At 49.5% G+C, this 17189-nt stretch overlaps 1 non-coding gene and 1 pseudogene across 1 annotated transcript; both read right to left on the bottom strand.

Annotated features, from left to right (window-relative positions):
- The window catches only part of LOC143218226 (large subunit ribosomal RNA), a 12280-nt pseudogene extending 1353 nt beyond the window's left edge, over window positions 1-10927 (bottom strand).
- Window positions 10928-12380: 1453 nt separating this feature from the next.
- Window positions 12381-12535, bottom strand: LOC143218224 (5.8S ribosomal RNA). The gene has a single exon (XR_013010994.1). It is a non-coding gene; the product is annotated as a 5.8S ribosomal RNA (ribosomal RNA).
- Between the last annotated feature and the right edge of the window lie 4654 nt (window positions 12536-17189).

Consider the following 17189-nt stretch of genomic DNA (forward strand, 5'->3'; position numbering starts at 1 on the left):
GGTTGAGTTCGGTTTCTAAACTCAACACCTGCGAAGAGTAACTCAACACCTACGGGAAGTAACTCGCTTGGCCGTCCCCAGGTCGGCATGGTAACCGACGTAGGGACGTTTCCAGCGGGGGCCACGAGGAGGCGGAGTTACCAGCTTAACGCTCAGTCTCTAGCAGGTTGGGCGCGGTTTTCAGGCCGTTTCGCCGATTACACCCTACGATCACAATACCCGGTTGTTGGGGTATCGCCTGCGAGGATCGTCAGGGTGGGTTTGAAAGTAGTGGTCTCAAGTTATTTCATTATTGCCAAAGTCTATACGACTGAGGCATGTCTCTATAGCGTGTTTGTACGCTGGGCAATTATTGTCTCTCAGGCCATGATTGACCGGCTTGCCTGCTCTTTTGCAATTTATGCACGTTGCTTTTTCTGCTTTGTTCGGGCAGTCCTTAAAGACATGCCCATCTTTCCCACAGTGCCCACATGTGTCAGTTTTTGCTTTGCAATGCTTTGAGACGTGCCCAAATGCTTGGCATTTAAAGCAGCGACTCGCAGCAATATAATCTTTTATTCCGTGCGCATTAAAATCCAACGAATACCCGGTTCCTTGCCAGAAGGATTTTCCGGGTTTTCGGAGACACCTCTGCCACCCAATTGGTGACTTCCCTTTCTCTCTTTCCTGTTCTGAAGAGGAGTTTCAACTCCTCTTCAAATTTCTCCTCCGAGCTCAGCTCGAGGTTTTGCCTTTCAATTGCCTCCTTTAATCCCTCCTCTGATATTTCAGAGGGGATGCCGAAAATTATCATTTTCGGTTTCCTCTTAGGGAGGGAACCGATCTGTACTTTTTCCCTTGGTTTTTTGTTTTGGAGGACTTGCTCAAGGTCCTCTTTTGTTTCGGTCTCTATTAGGATTCCGGACTTCCTGATTTTTTTCAGGTTCCGGATTCTTATTTTCTCTTCTGTCGGGTTTATAAACTCCGACAGAATCTTTTTTGTCTCGTCGCTATTCGAGATTACACTACCCTTCACGGGGTAGATTGCCACCACTGGTTTCGTCTGCTGGATTGCAGTCTTTTTGGCTATTTGCCTAGTTCTCTTATTTGCCTTAATTATTTCGGAGTATAATTGTGGTTTGGAGGCCGGAGCTTCCTCGCCACTACTCTGTTTCGTTTCTGTGAGTCTGTCTATCTTTGCAGATAGTTCGATAAATTTGTCCCTCCAAATAATTTCAGGTGATTTTTCAAGCTCAAGGAGTTTCTCCTTGAGCTCTTTGTTCTCTTTTTCTAGGGCATCCATTCCCTCATTGCGCTATTTCAACATATGATTTTCTTTGGAGAGAGCCCTGGCCCTCTTCAGGCTCTCTCGATATTTTATATTGGTCTCTTGTTCGTTATCTCTTATCCTTCTCGCTTTATTCACAAACGTGCCTAGCTCGATGGTCTGATTTAGTATTTCACTAAGTATTGACTGAAATTCCGGGAGCATTGCTCTGGGTATCGATATGTCATTTAAAATGAGGAAATTGCGCATTTTCGAGGACAGTTCGGTGACTCTATAGTGATCTGGGATAGTCAGATCTTTAAACTCGTCATACTCTTCCTCTTTTTGTACCTTCTTAGGTAGCGACTCAGATGAGCTGTCTGAGTCGCTGGAACGATCTTGCTTGTTCCTCTTATTCTTCCCTTTTCTTTTTCCCTGAGTCTGCCATAGTGTTGGGTCTGGCAGCTCAGTGTTTATCTCAAACTCCATTTCTGAGTTGTTTTCATTTTCGGAGTTGTACTCGGACTCAGAGTCCGAGTTCTCCGGTGCTATAGTCGGTTCCCTTATAACCTCTTTCTCTTTTCTCGCCTCCGTTTTTCCCCCGGCCTTTGTTACCTTCTCTCCACCTTCCGTTTTTTGTTTTTGGTTTTTAGATTTGTACGAGTTATTCATAGTTGTTCTCACGAGTCGGGACGAAAAACAGTCACTCCCCGGGTGACGCCCTTTCCAGGGAGAAGGCTTATACAACAGGGTTCGCCTGATTAGTGAGGTTAGCCACTAGGCGATCAGTGCTCCCACCGATCGTCGACGTTCGTGCGTGGAACGTCGACCCTCTTTCACCGCGGTCTCCGGCTTAGAGGTCGGGATTTGTTTAGGGGTTTTTCTCCCCGTGGTCCGACACACAGTTAAGGTAAGACCCTCGGTCTCACTCCCGTGACGCACCACCGGGTTACGCTCCGGTGGGTCGTTGCCACGGTGAGGAGTTTTCCGATTTTGCGAGTGCCACGGTGATCGCAAGCGATCACTCACGTAAAAGCACTTCCAACCAGACCCCGTTCGTCACCCGAGGGTGTCCAGGTCCTACCACTTGGAGGAGGGGTTGGCGCACCAGGGAATAAAACCCTGGACCTTCTAGGACCCAGTAGATAGGGACAGAGGGAATCTCGTTAATCCATTCATGCGCGTCACTAATTAGATGACGAGGCATTTGGCTAAACCTGTACGCACCACTTGAAGAGTAGCCATAGACTTCCGAGGAATAACCCCCTCGTGAGGTATATAACAAAATAACAACAACCGGGAATGGATTACCCGAGGCCTACTTTCTAGGTCACTGCCACAGGACCTGCCTCGGCACTTGGAAAAATTAGTAACGGGGACCCTTTCGGGAGGCGATCTTGGTCTTTCGGCAGAGGCGCGCGTCCAGGGAAAACCACGTGGATTCTATGTCCGTGTCCATAGAATCCGCCCCGCGCCTCGCTGCACAATAGTACAAGCAGAGACTCGCACCGTTCGGTGTAAAGGCCGAAACGGGCTAAATTCGTTCAGCTGGCAGCTGCTTCATCATATAGTCCGAAGACTAAGGTAAAAATAAAATAAAATAAATATTTCGTGGCTTTTGCCGTGTCAATGTATCAAGATGTAGCCATAGCTCGTCCCATTTTGTCAATTCATTTCATCGTCATAATAAATAGGACAATCACTGACACTTAGTCATAATCAATAAATATGTTCGCGATTTCTATCGACGAACGGAGGGCGATCATTGCCACTGTTAGAAGCTCGCCTTTGCTAAACCCTAGGCGCTTCAAATTTCTTACTGTGCCCGCGGGCAAGGCACCTCGGCATCCTACTACGACCGGTAGGACCTCTGCCGTTTCACAATTCAGTCTTCTTCTGATTAATTCCGCGGTGTCTTTGTATTTCTCTTCCTTTTCCTTTTTGGCCCTCCGGAGATTATCTTTATCTTCGTAGCGAACGGTAACGTCCACTACGAAGATTTTACCATCCTGGTTTTTAATTACCAGATCCGGTTTCTTAAGATCTCCAGCTACGTTTACGGTGGGCTCTACAAACACCGCGGACTTCTGTGATGCCTTGCTCTCGATCAACCGTACTATTTCATTATGTCGGTTGATCCTCGCGGGCTTCGTGTATATGCAATTTCCTAGTACATGGCCTAGGGTTTCCATTTGGACGCCGCATTTACGACACTTTGGGTCTATGTCCCTTTTCGCTCTTCTTAATGCGATCCTTGTCCCATATGTGTTTGTTCGTAATTTTAGCGCGTCCAGATATCGAGACGGCTTCAACAGTGTTGGCTCATATAACCAGGCGTTTCCATACTTATCGTCCACAAATTCATAAACGCCCTAGCCCTGGGAGACTAAACGTCCCCAGTCTTCGAAATACTTGCGACAGAGTCTGCAGTGCGCGTTCTCTACATCTTCCTCTGTTGCTGGCCATTGGAGGCCTATCGATCTTGCATATTTAGACTAGATATCTTCTTGTCTCATATAGGCCTCCTGAACCACTCCATCCTCACTCGACATCATATGTGTAGGGAGATGCCATCTCTGAGCGGCGAGAATTCCGTTGAATGTCACGACGTTAGTAACTGTAACAACACGACGATTCGATATCTGTTATTATGTTTATCGATTTCGTTATTCATATTTGTAATATGCGATTTCTTTGTCATTCCGGTTCGACGTACGAAAACGAAAAGACGTGTTTGATCTCAGACGGAGATTCAGACGGGATAATTTAATTAGTTGTATTTGTTATAATTCAAATTTCGTATTAAAACATTTCGAGTTTACGAACGTATTATTCAATTTACGATTTAAATCCTACATATGGAGGCCATTTCGTAGCTTAGCTACTCGCACGATGTCTGCTATCTTTTGTATTCCTAGGCCTCCATTTCTCTTGTTTGTATAGATCAATCCGTCCGTAGTGGATGGATGTAAACGTAGTATTTTCTTTATTATTTGCTTTACCTCCTGGTCCAGCTCTTCCAGGAGGCATAGAGGAGGAGGGTTCGCGACCAGCTCATGTATATACTTAGGCAGCAAGTGCGTTCTTATTAAATTTATTATGGGGCTTTAGCCCCATCCTGTCTATATTCTTTGCTGCCTTAAGTATCTTTTCTATCTGTGCTCGCTGCAGCCCCGTCCATGGGCCGTCCATCACACCCAAGTATTTGAAAGTATACTCGGGCTGCGTGAGTGGCAGTTTCTGATCTTTTATATGCTGCCCGGGATCCGTCACGTACCAGGTCTTATTCTTGCAGACGATTTGGAAAGTTGCACATTTATCAGCTTGTATACTCATTCCAAGCTCGTCTAAGTATTTTGCCAATTTATTTAATTGGCGGGCGGCTTCCTCCTTCGTTTTAGCTGCCGTCACCATATCGTCTGCAAAGGCCATTATGGAGACGTTTTCGTCTCTCATTTTGACGCCCTCCGTTGTCTCGTCAATGTGACCAATTATGGGGTCCACTATCGTATTAAATAACAGAGGTGATAGTGGATCACCCTGTTTCACGCCTCTGTTTAATTTTATCGGGATTTTCTGGTCTTTTGTCTTGATCTCCGTCCAACAGTCGTCGTACATTCCTTGAATGTATTCTGCGACTGCGGACGGTAGACCTTTCTCTTTCAACCCATCTCCTATTGCTTTGTGCGGTACGGTGTCGAAGGCTTTGGAGATGTCCACCACCGTTATAACACCTCCAGTCTTTTCCTTCATATTCTTTAATATTTGTTCAAGTAAGGCTATATTGTACTTACAACCGTCCTCCTGTGTAAACCCCTTTTGCCTCTTGTTATTCCGGATTGTATGTCGCAGTGGATTGTCCAGCATTGCTGAATACATCCTACTCAACAAGGACCCTATGGTCATCGGCCGCCAGTTTTTGGCGTCTTTCGTGCATTTACCCGCTTTGGGTATTAGGGTCGTCCGGTTCTGTTTCCATTGCTTGGGGTACACTTGAAACATCATGAGGACGTTGTAGTATTTTGTAAGGATATGAAGGAATCCAGCTTTCCTTGAGTGTGCCTTCTTGACACCGTCAAGGCCCGGAGCTGTTTCGCTTTTAATTCTCCTCATCTTTTCCACCAGCTCTTCCATGGAGATGGGTCACCAGATATCCCTCGTCAAGATTTGTCTGATAGAGGGCCCCTACTTAATATAGGCAATCCTGTGGTGGGTCCCTCTGTTCCCCACAGGTTGTCATACAATGTTTTAATATCTGCTCTTTCTGGGAGCTGTATTTCTTTACGCTTTTCAAGCATCTCGCCTGCGACCGCCATGTCCTCAAGTTTTCGTGGACATTTATTATATAGCTCCTGGAACCTAGAGTACCGATATTTCATGTAACGGGTGCGGTCGCTTTCTCTTCGTCTGTTCTTCCCGTTACCTCGTACTCTGTTTTCGACCGAGTCCCTTTCGCCAGCTTTAATTTTCTCGGTCATTTTCTCCAATATTCTCTCTATCTCCAGCGGTTCCAGGGCTTCATTGCTGGCCAGCTCCATTATCTCTCTCTCCAGTGATCCCATTTCATGGTTCTCTGGGAGAGGATTTGCCATAACGGCTTCCTTAAACCGTTCTCTCCAGTCGTCATTATCTTCCTCTCTTTCCTCTATCTCCTCTATCTCCTCTATCTCCTCTATCCCCTCGTTTTCGGCTATTGCCGATTGGATGGACTCGTTGGAAGAGCCCGAGTCTTCTTCCACAACGACTGGTGTTTCCCTCTGAGTGTGAATGAGTCTCAGGAGCGCCCTTTTGTGCCCAATCTGTTTCGCCGTTTTCGACGTGAGGAATCTGGCTATTTTTGCATTTGGCTGCCTTTCGAGTTTGAACTGCTCATTTAATAGAATGAGTAGTTCGGTTTCATCCTTTGTCCAGATTGTGGTTCTACTGGCCTGTTGAGGTGGGGCCGCCTTTCTCTTTCTTTCCTCATTCCTCAGATTAGGGTGTCTGAATCTCTTATGTTGAGTTAGACCCCTCTGTGTACCAAAGGCGGCCCTGCAGATGGGGCAGCAGAATTGGCCTTCCTCTTGGGTTATTTCTCTTTTACATTTTGGTATGTGGCACCTCCAGCCGTGCAGCTTATTAAACACTCTGCTGCAGAGCACACATTTCCATCCAATTCTGCTGTCTGGATGATGTCGATCCAGGTGTTTCTCAAAGTCCCCCATCTGCATGAATTGTATATTGGCATCACATAGGCCACATCTCACTTCCCCACTCAGAGGTACATCCACATATAAATCATATTCATGTCCGGGGGTATTGCCATTGTCGTCACCAGTGACCCTCCTGTCCCTTGCGGACAAGTCCGCCGCAGAGGTCCCAGGGCCGGGGTCCTCTACGTCCGAGGCTTCGTCGTTATTCGTATCCGTTTCGTACCAGTGTGAAATTTTGTTTTCATAGCGACAAAGCTCAATTATGTGCCATCTCATTGTCCGGGGTTATGCCATGTCTTTGCCAATTTTCCAGTCCTTAAGGCGAAGAGACCTAATACTGACAGACCCGCTCCCTCTTACTTCCAATTCTCAATACTTCACGGTCTTCTCGACCAGCACTTAGTGCTTAGAACCTCCTTTCTTCCTCTTTGCTCAAAAAATTTCATTTATTTATTGGGGCACTTATGTACCCGCGCATATCTGTCAGCATAGGCCCCTCCGCCCCGCCACTACCGACTTAGTTCCCACGTCATATCAGTGGTATCCAGCGGAGCCTCGAGGAGGCGCGTGTAGTGACTTGGGAGCGAGAGGCTATGCATTCGCATCATCTACCCCGAGTAACTATCAAATCCACCATTGACTCGTCTCATTGGAAAGCCGAACGAGTTGCCTTGAGCTGTACGGTGATGCCAGTGTGCGAGGGGAGAAAGTGGCCTGCGGCTAGGGCTCCGTCAGGTCTTCGGACTTACGCTCTCAGCAGCGTGTTGCTTCACGCCGCCAAGTACCAACGACGTCTCGCTTCACAAGGGTGGCGTGTTGCCCTGCCCCCTTGGCATGGACATACACGCGCGATCGTGTCGCTTAACGACGAGTACTGACGGCGTGTTGCTTTGGATCGGGTTACAGCATTAAAAACTGCACCTCTTGAAAAAGCTTAAACCTTAAGAGAGTCATAGTTACGACCGCATCGGGGGGTCTGGGGGGGCCGATGGGCCCCCCCCCCAGTATGACTCCCCGAGTGTCAGCCTGCGGCGACGGTGCCCTTACCGCGTTAGAGTAGAGGCATGGAACCGGGGAAGACTCCCTTACAACGTGCACCGACGAAACCTTCAAATACACGCCCGCACCATCCAGCCTTTCGGACGTAGGGGACTCAGCCACCGCAACTAGACTCCTTCATTACGCCACTTCGCGGCAGGCGGCAGCCGACCGTCGGGCCACTGACGCGGCTAAGCTCGAATACTATTGACGAACCAGAGGGTTCGCTCCGACATCTCGAACGCTTGCCGGCGTGCCCTCGACGGCAGAAGGCAAGAATCTCGGCACTCTCCCTTCCTAAGGCCCATGCCACGCACTATGTGCAAGAACGGCTCCTCTGTGGTCCTTTGCTAAGTGGTCACTGCTACTAAGAGGCCGACATCATGTGAGGGGGCGCCGGTAGCCGACCGGCGCGGCTCCCCCTCCCCTTAGAACCCATGTCTACAAGACTTCTCTTGTACCGTTTGATGGGTGACCGTCGAGCTGCGTCACGGCTCTACCACACATCTTTACTGCAAGCGGCATCCGTTGCCCGAGGTAAGGGATTGGGTAGCTCACGACAGGCAGTTTTATAGGTAAACGTCGTGTGGTCTGCACCAGGGACTCGTCTCGGATACTAGACTGCACTGAGCTGCAATCCGACACCTTTGGGGACAAGCACCCATGACGGCCCTGCCGTTTACCAGAGTGCCACGGTGATCGCAGGCGATCACTCACGTGAGAGTTACCGTTTACCCGCGCTTTTTTGAATTTCTTCACGTTGACATTCAGAGCACTGGACAGAAATCACATTGCGTCAACACCCGTGGGGGCCATCGCAATGCTTTGTTTTAATTAGACAGTCGGATTCCCCTAGTCCGTGCAAGTTCTGAGCTGAGCGTTGAATGGCGGCCGAAGAGGACGATCGTTCTAGACGAAAGCCTCGCAGCAAGAAAGATCCGCGGGAGGGCAAGGCACGGGACCGAGCTCGGATTCCCATCAATGTGTTCACCTCGCCTAGGCCCGGCACGTCAGCCAGACCCGCTTCCCGACCAAGCCCGACACGCCCAGCTCCTCAGAGCCAATCCTTATTCCGAAGTTACGGATCCAATTTGCCGACTTCCCTTACCTACATTAATCTATCGACTAGAGGCTCTTTACCTTGGAGACCTGCTGCGGATATGGGTACGAACCGACGCGACACCTCCACGTGGCCCTCTCCTGGATTTTCAAGGTCCGAGGGGAAGATCCGGACACCGCCGCAACTGCGGTGCTCTTCGCGTTCCAAACCCTATCTCCCTGCTAGAGGTTTCCAGGGAACTCGAACGCTTATACAGAAAAGAAAACTCTCCCCGGATCTCCCGACGGCGTCTCCAGGTCATCTTGGGTTACCCCGACGAACACTCTTACGAGGGCCCGATTGGTAAGCGGTTCCGCTGCCGGGTTCCGGAATAGAAACCGGATTCCCTTTCGCCCGATGGGTGTGTGTTTATCATTTAATGATATTTGCTCTCTCTTAGGACACCTCATCTACATAGGATTTCTCTTAGGGCTTAGGATCGACTGACTCGTGTGCAACGGCTGTTCACGCGAAACCCTTCTCCACACGTCAGTCCTCCAGGGCCTCGCTGGAGTATTTTCTACTACCACCAAGATCTGCACCGACGGCGGCTCCAGGCAGGCTCACGCCCAGACCCTTCTGCGCACACCGCCGCGACCCTCCTACTCGTCAGAGCTTCATGGAAGACGCGCCTTTAAAAAAAGCTAACGTCAACCTCACTTGCCGCTGACGGCGGAGTATAGGCACGACGCTTCAGCGCCATCCATATTCAGGGCTGGTTGCTTCGGCAGGTGAGTTGTTACACTCTCCTTAGCGGATTCCGACTTCCATGGCCACCGTCCTGCTGTCTTAAGCAACCAACACCTTTCATGGTATCCCATAAGCGTCGACTTAGGCGCCTTAACTCTGCGTTTGGTTCATCCCACAGTGCCAGTTCTGCTTACCAAAATTGGCCCACTTGGCACTCTGATCCAATATAATCTCGTGGCTTCATTGATCCAAGCAAGCCAGAGATCTCACCCATTTAAAGTTTGAGAATAGGTTGAGGTCGTTTCGGCCCCAAGGCCTCTAATCATTCGCTTTACCAGATGAGACTCGCACACGTTCATCAAAAGAGAACGAGCGAGTGCCAGCTATCCTGAGGGAAACTTCGGAGGGAACCAGCTACTAGATGGTTCGATTAGTCTTTCGCCCCTATACCCAGTTCCGACGATCGATTTGCACGTCAGAATCGCTACGGACCTCCATCAGGGTTTCCCCTGACTTCGTCCTGACCAGGCATAGTTCACCATCTTTCGGGTCCCAACGTGTACGCTCTGGGTGCGCCACTTCTCGCAATGAGAACGAGACGCCCCGGGAGTGCGAGGCCGCATCGTGACGCGGCCCATCCTCCCTTGATCGACGCTAAGGTACGATCTTCACTTTCATTGCGCCTTTAGGTTTACATGTCCCAATGACTCGCGCACATGTTAGACTTCTTGGTCCGTGTTTCAAGACGGGTCCTGAGAGAGTACCCAAAGCAGTAGCGCCGCTGACCGGTAATTCAAAGCTTGGCCAGTCCGAGGACACCGCCTGCTAACAGCTGGTTAGGCCCGGAGCCGGCGCTAGGTCCGTACCATCCGGGTGACAAACTAACCGAGCTTGCGGCGGGCCTGACGCACACACATTCGAAAATGGATTGGTTGCGGCCCGATACCGTCAGAGTACCGTCACGCAGCCGGCCAGGCGATCGAGCGTCTGCCGTGTGCGCGCGCAAGGCGACACGACAGGCAACAACTCGAGCCGTAGACCGACACGCAACGGGTCGCGACGTTCTACTAAGGGAGAAGTGCACGACTACGCCACCGGAACATTTGCCGAAGATGGTGTACCCTCGCACTGGAACCACCGAAGTGGCCCATTACGGGCTATCTGCGCACCAACGGAAGCCAGCCTCGTCGACGATGAATCTCCCCATTCGATCTTTTGGGTTTCTCAGGTTTACCCCTGAACGGTTTCACGTACTCTTGAACTCTCTCTTCAAAGTTCTTTTCAACTTTCCCTCACGGTACTTGTTCGCTATCGGTCTCGTGGTCATATTTAGCCTTAGATGGAGTTTACCGCCCACTTAGGGCTGCACTCTCAAGCAACCCGACTCTAAGGAGATGTCCTCCCGAAACGCGTACCAGTCGCTACGGGCCTGGCACTCTCTACGGGTAAATGGCCCCATTCAAGATGGACTTGGGCGCGGTTCGACGTCTCGGGATAAATTGACCTCCTGAACACTACATTTCCCAACGGCAGAACCGCGGGATTCAATGCTGGGCTAATTCCTGTTCGCTCGCCGCTACTAAGGAAATCCTTGTTAGTTTCTTTTCCTCCGCTTAGTAATATGCTTAAATTCAGCGGGTAATCTCGCCTACTCTGAGGTCGTCGTACGTGATACAAAATTTTGTGTTTCGGCCGAAAGAGCGTAAAAGTAATACTCGCGAAAACGTACAAAGCACAAAAAAAAAGAAAAAAAAAGAAAACGAAACAACACTACACGACAGAAGAGAGAAAGGTAAACAAAACCGATATGCCTTAAGCGCCACACCAAAGTGTCAATATAATTCTTTCTTCATATTTTATCTCGTCGATCGGAAACTCTCGCTAGACGATCTGGCCGGTTAACTTTAACGTCCGTCGAAAAGAACTTTCGGGGACTGGACGACCGACAGATCGCGCGGTTTCGCACGAATCGACAATGAAGAAAAGAAAAGACATGGGGCGACCGACATAAAGGTTTTCATTGATATACCTTTTCTCTCCGCGGTGCTGTTCCGTGCGTGAACACACGAGTGTGTCTGCGTCGTGTGACAATCAAGTTCGAAATAAGCCTCGCCAATAGAGGAGTATACATGTTATTAAAAAAAAAAAATACATATAACCCGGTGGGATTTCTTTTTCACTCTACTTCTATATAATTGAACCAAAAACCACGGGGGTACAGAAACGTTGCGCACGAAACGATTTATTATCGATCAAACACAAAACCAAAAGAGACACGAGAGAAAGAGAGTAAGATCTCAAGACGCACATAGGCCGTCATCAATACGATTCAACGCGAATCAACATTGCTGCGCTTTGCTCCGCTGTCCATCGATCATCAAAGCGTTCGCGGTAGAACGAGAGATCTCTTTCGTCTCTTCCCTCGAAGACTCGAAAAGGAATGTGTTTGTCGAAATCGCCGGCAACGACGACCCTCCGCCGTATGGCAATTATAACGTAGAGTTAAGAAACTCATCCACGCACAGGCATATTCTCTCCCTGGGGCTTAACATTGCCACACCACACACACACTCTGTGTGCCACACAGTATTCTTTCTTTCTTTTATAATTTGCGTGTCCATCTCTGTAGTCTCGCGAGACTCTTGTAAATATACCTCTTTCGTATACGCATAATTTCAGGCGACGTCGGAAGCACGTTAAATGTTCATGAGTGGAAACGCTTCTTTCCGCAAGGCGAATCGTTTCGCAGAGAAGGTGAGAGATTTGGAGATCCTCGTCGAAGCGGTGCCTACGGGCGGTCGTATTTTCAATACGACTCACGACACCGTAAAAACACTCACGCAAGTCCGAACGTAAGAATAATACCAATCCCTACTTCGCCTCTCGTGGAAACTAGATATATATATTTGTATGTGTTTATAAGACGCAATGCAAAAATTGGCAATTTTCACAGAACCGCGACAAACGCTGACGAAACGCCCATCATTCGCTCGTACGTAGCATCTTTGCAACCCGACTCCGAAACGCTCTTTGGCGCCCTCCAAAAATATATTTGGAGAGGTAAGCGACGGCGGGGACTTACAAGAGCAACGCAAGCAGTTTATGGTTACGTAAACGACCCTCAGCCAGGCGTGGTCCAGGAATTGTATCCGTGGACCGCAATGTGCGTTCGAAATGTCGATGTTCATGTGTCCTGCAGTTCACACGTTGACGCGCAATTAGCTACGTTCTTCAACGACCCACGAGCCAAGTGATCCACCGTTCAGGGTAATCGTATATATTTTTGATTTACAAATCAATATATGTATATGTCTCTTGTTCTGCAGTTCGTAAGAACGCATTGTACCTGAACGCTCCAACCAGCGCGCGAAGGAGATTCATTCAGGCGTCGTTTTAAGGACGACACCATCGTCGTCCGTGGAAACGGAAAAAAACCGTCAGATACAGAACACATATCTGGCGGCCGGGCGAACAGTACATTGAAAAACCGTTAACGTGGAAAACGCGGAGAGGAATATATTCTCTGAAAACGACGGGGATCGTAGACAACCCGATACTGGATCCAGAGATGTGTAATATTCCTCTCCTCTTCACTTCCATTTCATTTGGAATGATGTGAGAACGGAGGACTTCACAGCCGGCTCTGGCAGCGGTCATTCGTCCCAAGCTCTCGTGATGCGCACTATTGGGCCACACGCACGGAGTAGGGTGTCGGACTCACGACTGCTTTACAAAAGCGAGCATCACGAGCCGGTCCGCTCTGGCGAATGTATAATATTATAATAAATATATGTTCCGTCGTCAACGAACACCGCGTGCGGCGCAGCAACGTTTCGTGCTCTTGGTTATACGCGAACTCGATACAAATAGAGAGCGGGACTCACACCCGGCTCTGGCAGCGGTCATTCGTCCCACGCTCTCGCGGTGCGCACTATTGGGCCACACGCACGGAGTAGGGTGTCAGACTCACGACTGCTTTAAAAGCGAGCTTCACGAGCCGGTCCTTCACGTCTCGTCTATCTTCTCGATGTTCGCGAACGATAACACAAACGCGTGCAACCGCGCGTTTTCCACGGGTTACCCTGAGATTTTGTTTGTCCTCTTCGAGACACCGTTTCGGACGGACGACTCCGGACATATACTTACAACACAGAGGCGAAGACCGAGGCAGCGAATCATCGACCGCTTACATCCCTGTTCATGCGCTACCGGTAAGATATGTCCGTATATATTATAATTGTAGAGAGCCTACACGACGCAGAGGACAACACCACAGGCGTTATTACATACGGTATAACACAACACTCTTTGACACGAGGTATTTTTCAAAGAGAACGACCACCCGGTGGCGGGTGAAAGAAAACATCGGTGTGATATCGCAACGACGGGTATTTCTATATTCGTGTGTCGATCTGCAGCATTCAGCGTCCGACGAGATATTGTACGTACCTGATCGTTCGAGTTTACAAATGCGAACGTCGGTAATGTTGACGATTCCCGAAGACCCGAAGTACAGGCTCTTCAGCACTCACTCCCCGATACAAGTAAACGATACCACACAACACGATGCTCTCTCCACCTTCACGCAAGCACCGTATATTCTGGCCCGTCGTTCTCAATCCCATTGTCGAAAGAGACTCTGTGTGCCGTATGTTGTTTGACACAATACGTCACTATAGCTACACAGGCTGAATAGAAACCCCCTTTCGTCTACACGACAGTTAGATCAGCGAAACGAGCTCTTGGTTACGAAAGTGGTGGGGATGCTCGATGATCCGAAACGCCTTCGGAGCTCCTGCTGAATTTTCGTACACTCTTCGATTGTAACTCCTCTGCGATTACACGCAAGTAAACAAAGCGATATTATCTCCCCTGTGAGATCAAGCGTTCAAATCACTTCTATGTGCGTGCTAGTTGTTATTTCGTCTATTGTGGAATAAACTTTGTGTCACTTAAACAATTCAGTGAAACTAGCGTCAATAAATTAAGACTGCTTCCTAGACGGGACCAATCCCATCACTTGCTTTCCGTAACACAGAACACGGCGTTGCGAGTTCATTTTTTCGACTCTAGTTAAATTAAGTGTCGGTGAACAATGTATATACGCCGTGTTAATGCACAACATAGTGTTTCTCTGGCGGGCTCTCTTGCGCCTTTTTGTCATTTCACCAACGGACGGGAGCATCGCGCCGCGTTTGAGTAACTATGTACTCCGTGTAAAACGCAAAAGCGCGACCTCCTCGCGTAAGCCGTTGGTGAGATGTTTTTCATGGGGAGTAGTCGTGTCGCTATTGACGCTCTTTATTCGCTACTCCCCTTTATATTTTCTTCATCGCATGAGACGATGACACAGGAGAGTGAAATTCTTTTTATATTAATATCCCTTGGTACTCTCCTGTCGTTCTTTTTTGTCCTCTGAGTTGCCCTCTTGTCTGTTTTTGTTTCACAGCTTGCGTTCCCATTTTTGTTGTATATTGCGACGTTGTCCCTTTTTCGAGCGGTTTTATGGCCGACGAAAAACGGTCAACCCCGAGATTTTATTGGCTCTGAGACCAGGCCGTGCGCGGCTGTGCGGACACGGTCCTCTCGGTGCAAAGGCGGAACTCGGTGGAGGCTTGAACGAACAACGCGAGGATAGTTCGGGCGCCAGGTATTAGAAAATACCACGCGAAACACGATGGTGACCTCGGGCTCGGTGAAGCCTAGTCCGAGAGTCAAGCCTCCACGAAACGCGGTGTGAAATAATTACGCGAACGGCCAGATGGTTCGAGCGCAGGAAGTAACGGGGACAGCCCTCACGGCAGAACGGATCTCGCAGGTCAAGAATCAACAATACGAAATTGGCTCTAGGTCTTTAATGGTCACGAAAGTAAAAGATAGAGGCGAGCGGCCACGAGGCCGCGAACCGGGAGCCCGCGCTCCTTGTACACTTTAGCGGAAGATGGTCGTTCGCTGAGCGCGTTAGTCGATCTTGATTTTATCGCGGACGTACGATACTACGGTACAATATTCGATTTCTTCGTCGATACAAGATTCCGCGAGGAGCTGATGAACGGCGCAATTCCTAAGACTGTCGCGAGAGTCCGAGACGAAGCGAAATTGCCGACGTGCGATGGATAATCCACGGCCGTACGCGGGATTCGAGGCGCGTAGACCGCCGCGGTTCACGCGTAATTCCGCCTACGCTTCTACCGTCGCCGACTATCCGAACCGAAGACTATTCGATACCGACACAACTCCCGAGGAAGACTTCCGATCTTCGAAATTAAGGCAACTTTCGTCGCGAATGCTCACAGCGTCCTTGAAGAGGACGCGAGCGAAGGCTCGAGCGCCCTGCGCCTCGGCTCTTACGAAATCTCCGAGGACGAGACGAACACGTGTCGTCCTCGCGCGAATAACACGAGCCACCACGATTAACGAATCGAGGAATCAAAAAGTCGACTTACAGTTGACGATATTCGTTCTTGCCGCTACCGACGGACCTCTCACGCCTCGTAGGAGGTTGCCCCTCGATCGAAATTCCCGCGACGCGAAACTGATCGGGATTCGATATTCGAAAGGGCGAGATTATTGAAGCGGAAACGCGACTAGTCTCTACGAGCCTCTGTGCGACAGTGGTTCCTCTATCCGCATCGACGGAACGCATCGATCCTGGTTCCCCCCACTCCGAGCGTATTGCCGAATTTTCCGATAGGTGCCGTACGCAACGCAACTAGGGTGTCGCAGGATCGCAACTACGAAAAAGTCCTAGGGCCCCAGACTTTACGCGACTACCTAATTTACCGCGACCTTTGAATTCCCGCTCGCCCTCGGCGAGCGGTTCGCATAATCCTCGGCAGCCAATTCGACACACCACCCACGCTGAGATCCTAGTTGAGCGGGATGAGACGGCGGCGGGACTCGTGAATGCTGCTGTTCGCTATAGGATCTCTTCGTCCCACGACGGCGCCTCCGGGTTTGTTCGCCCGTGTGTGATGACTTGTTTTGCTGCTTCCGGCGCCGGATTTAATCGTTGGCCATCCTTTTATTCAGTAGTTGATCCTTCGGCACCTTTTCGGACCCGTACGCTTTCTTTATTGTCGATAATCGCCTGAAACGTCGTACTCCGTACGCACATCAGATGGCATTAGTACGGTGCACGAAATCGGAAGATTTTCCTCTCGGAGTCCTCTTATGTCCTGCGGGTGGCTTTTGTAACCGAAAAAGGTCGGTCCGGTCCACACGTAATTCGGCTGTTTGACCGAGTTCAAACGGCGAAGTGACGTCGCACGCTTGCAACGTCACAATATATATATATATACTTTTTCTTTTTGTTGGATCTTATGGACGATTTGTTTATTTTAATGATCCTGCCGCAGGTTCACGTACGGAAACCTTTTTACACCTTTTACTTCCTCTAAATGATCCAGTTTGGTCATCTTCCCGGCAACATCGGCAATGCCGAAACATTGCCGCGTACTAGTCCAAAGACCTCACTAAATCATTCAATCGGTAGTAGCGACGGGCGGTGTGTACAAAGGGCAGGGACGTAATCAACGCGAGCTTATGACTCGCGCTTACTGGGAATTCCTCGTTCATGGGGAATAATTGCAAGCCCCAATCCCTAGCACGAAGGAGGTTTAACGGGTTACCCGGGCCTTTCGGCCAGGGAAAACACGCTGATTCCTTCAGTGTAGCGCGCGTGCGGCCCAGAACATCTAAGGGCATCACAGACCTGTTATTGCTCAACCTCGTGCGGCTAGAAGCCGCCTGTCCCTCTAAGAAGATTTGATTGTACGTTGGTAGTAAAAACCCACCGACAGAAGCCGGGGGCCTTCGAGATACCATAAGTTACGTCTATTTAGCAGGCTAGAGTCTCGTTCGTTATCGGAATTAACCAGACAAATCGCTCCACCAACTAAGAACAGCCATGCACCACCACCCA

Source organism: Lasioglossum baleicum, chromosome 18 (assembly GCF_051020765.1).
Source record: "Lasioglossum baleicum chromosome 18, iyLasBale1, whole genome shotgun sequence".
NCBI lineage: Eukaryota > Metazoa > Arthropoda > Insecta > Hymenoptera > Halictidae > Lasioglossum > Lasioglossum baleicum.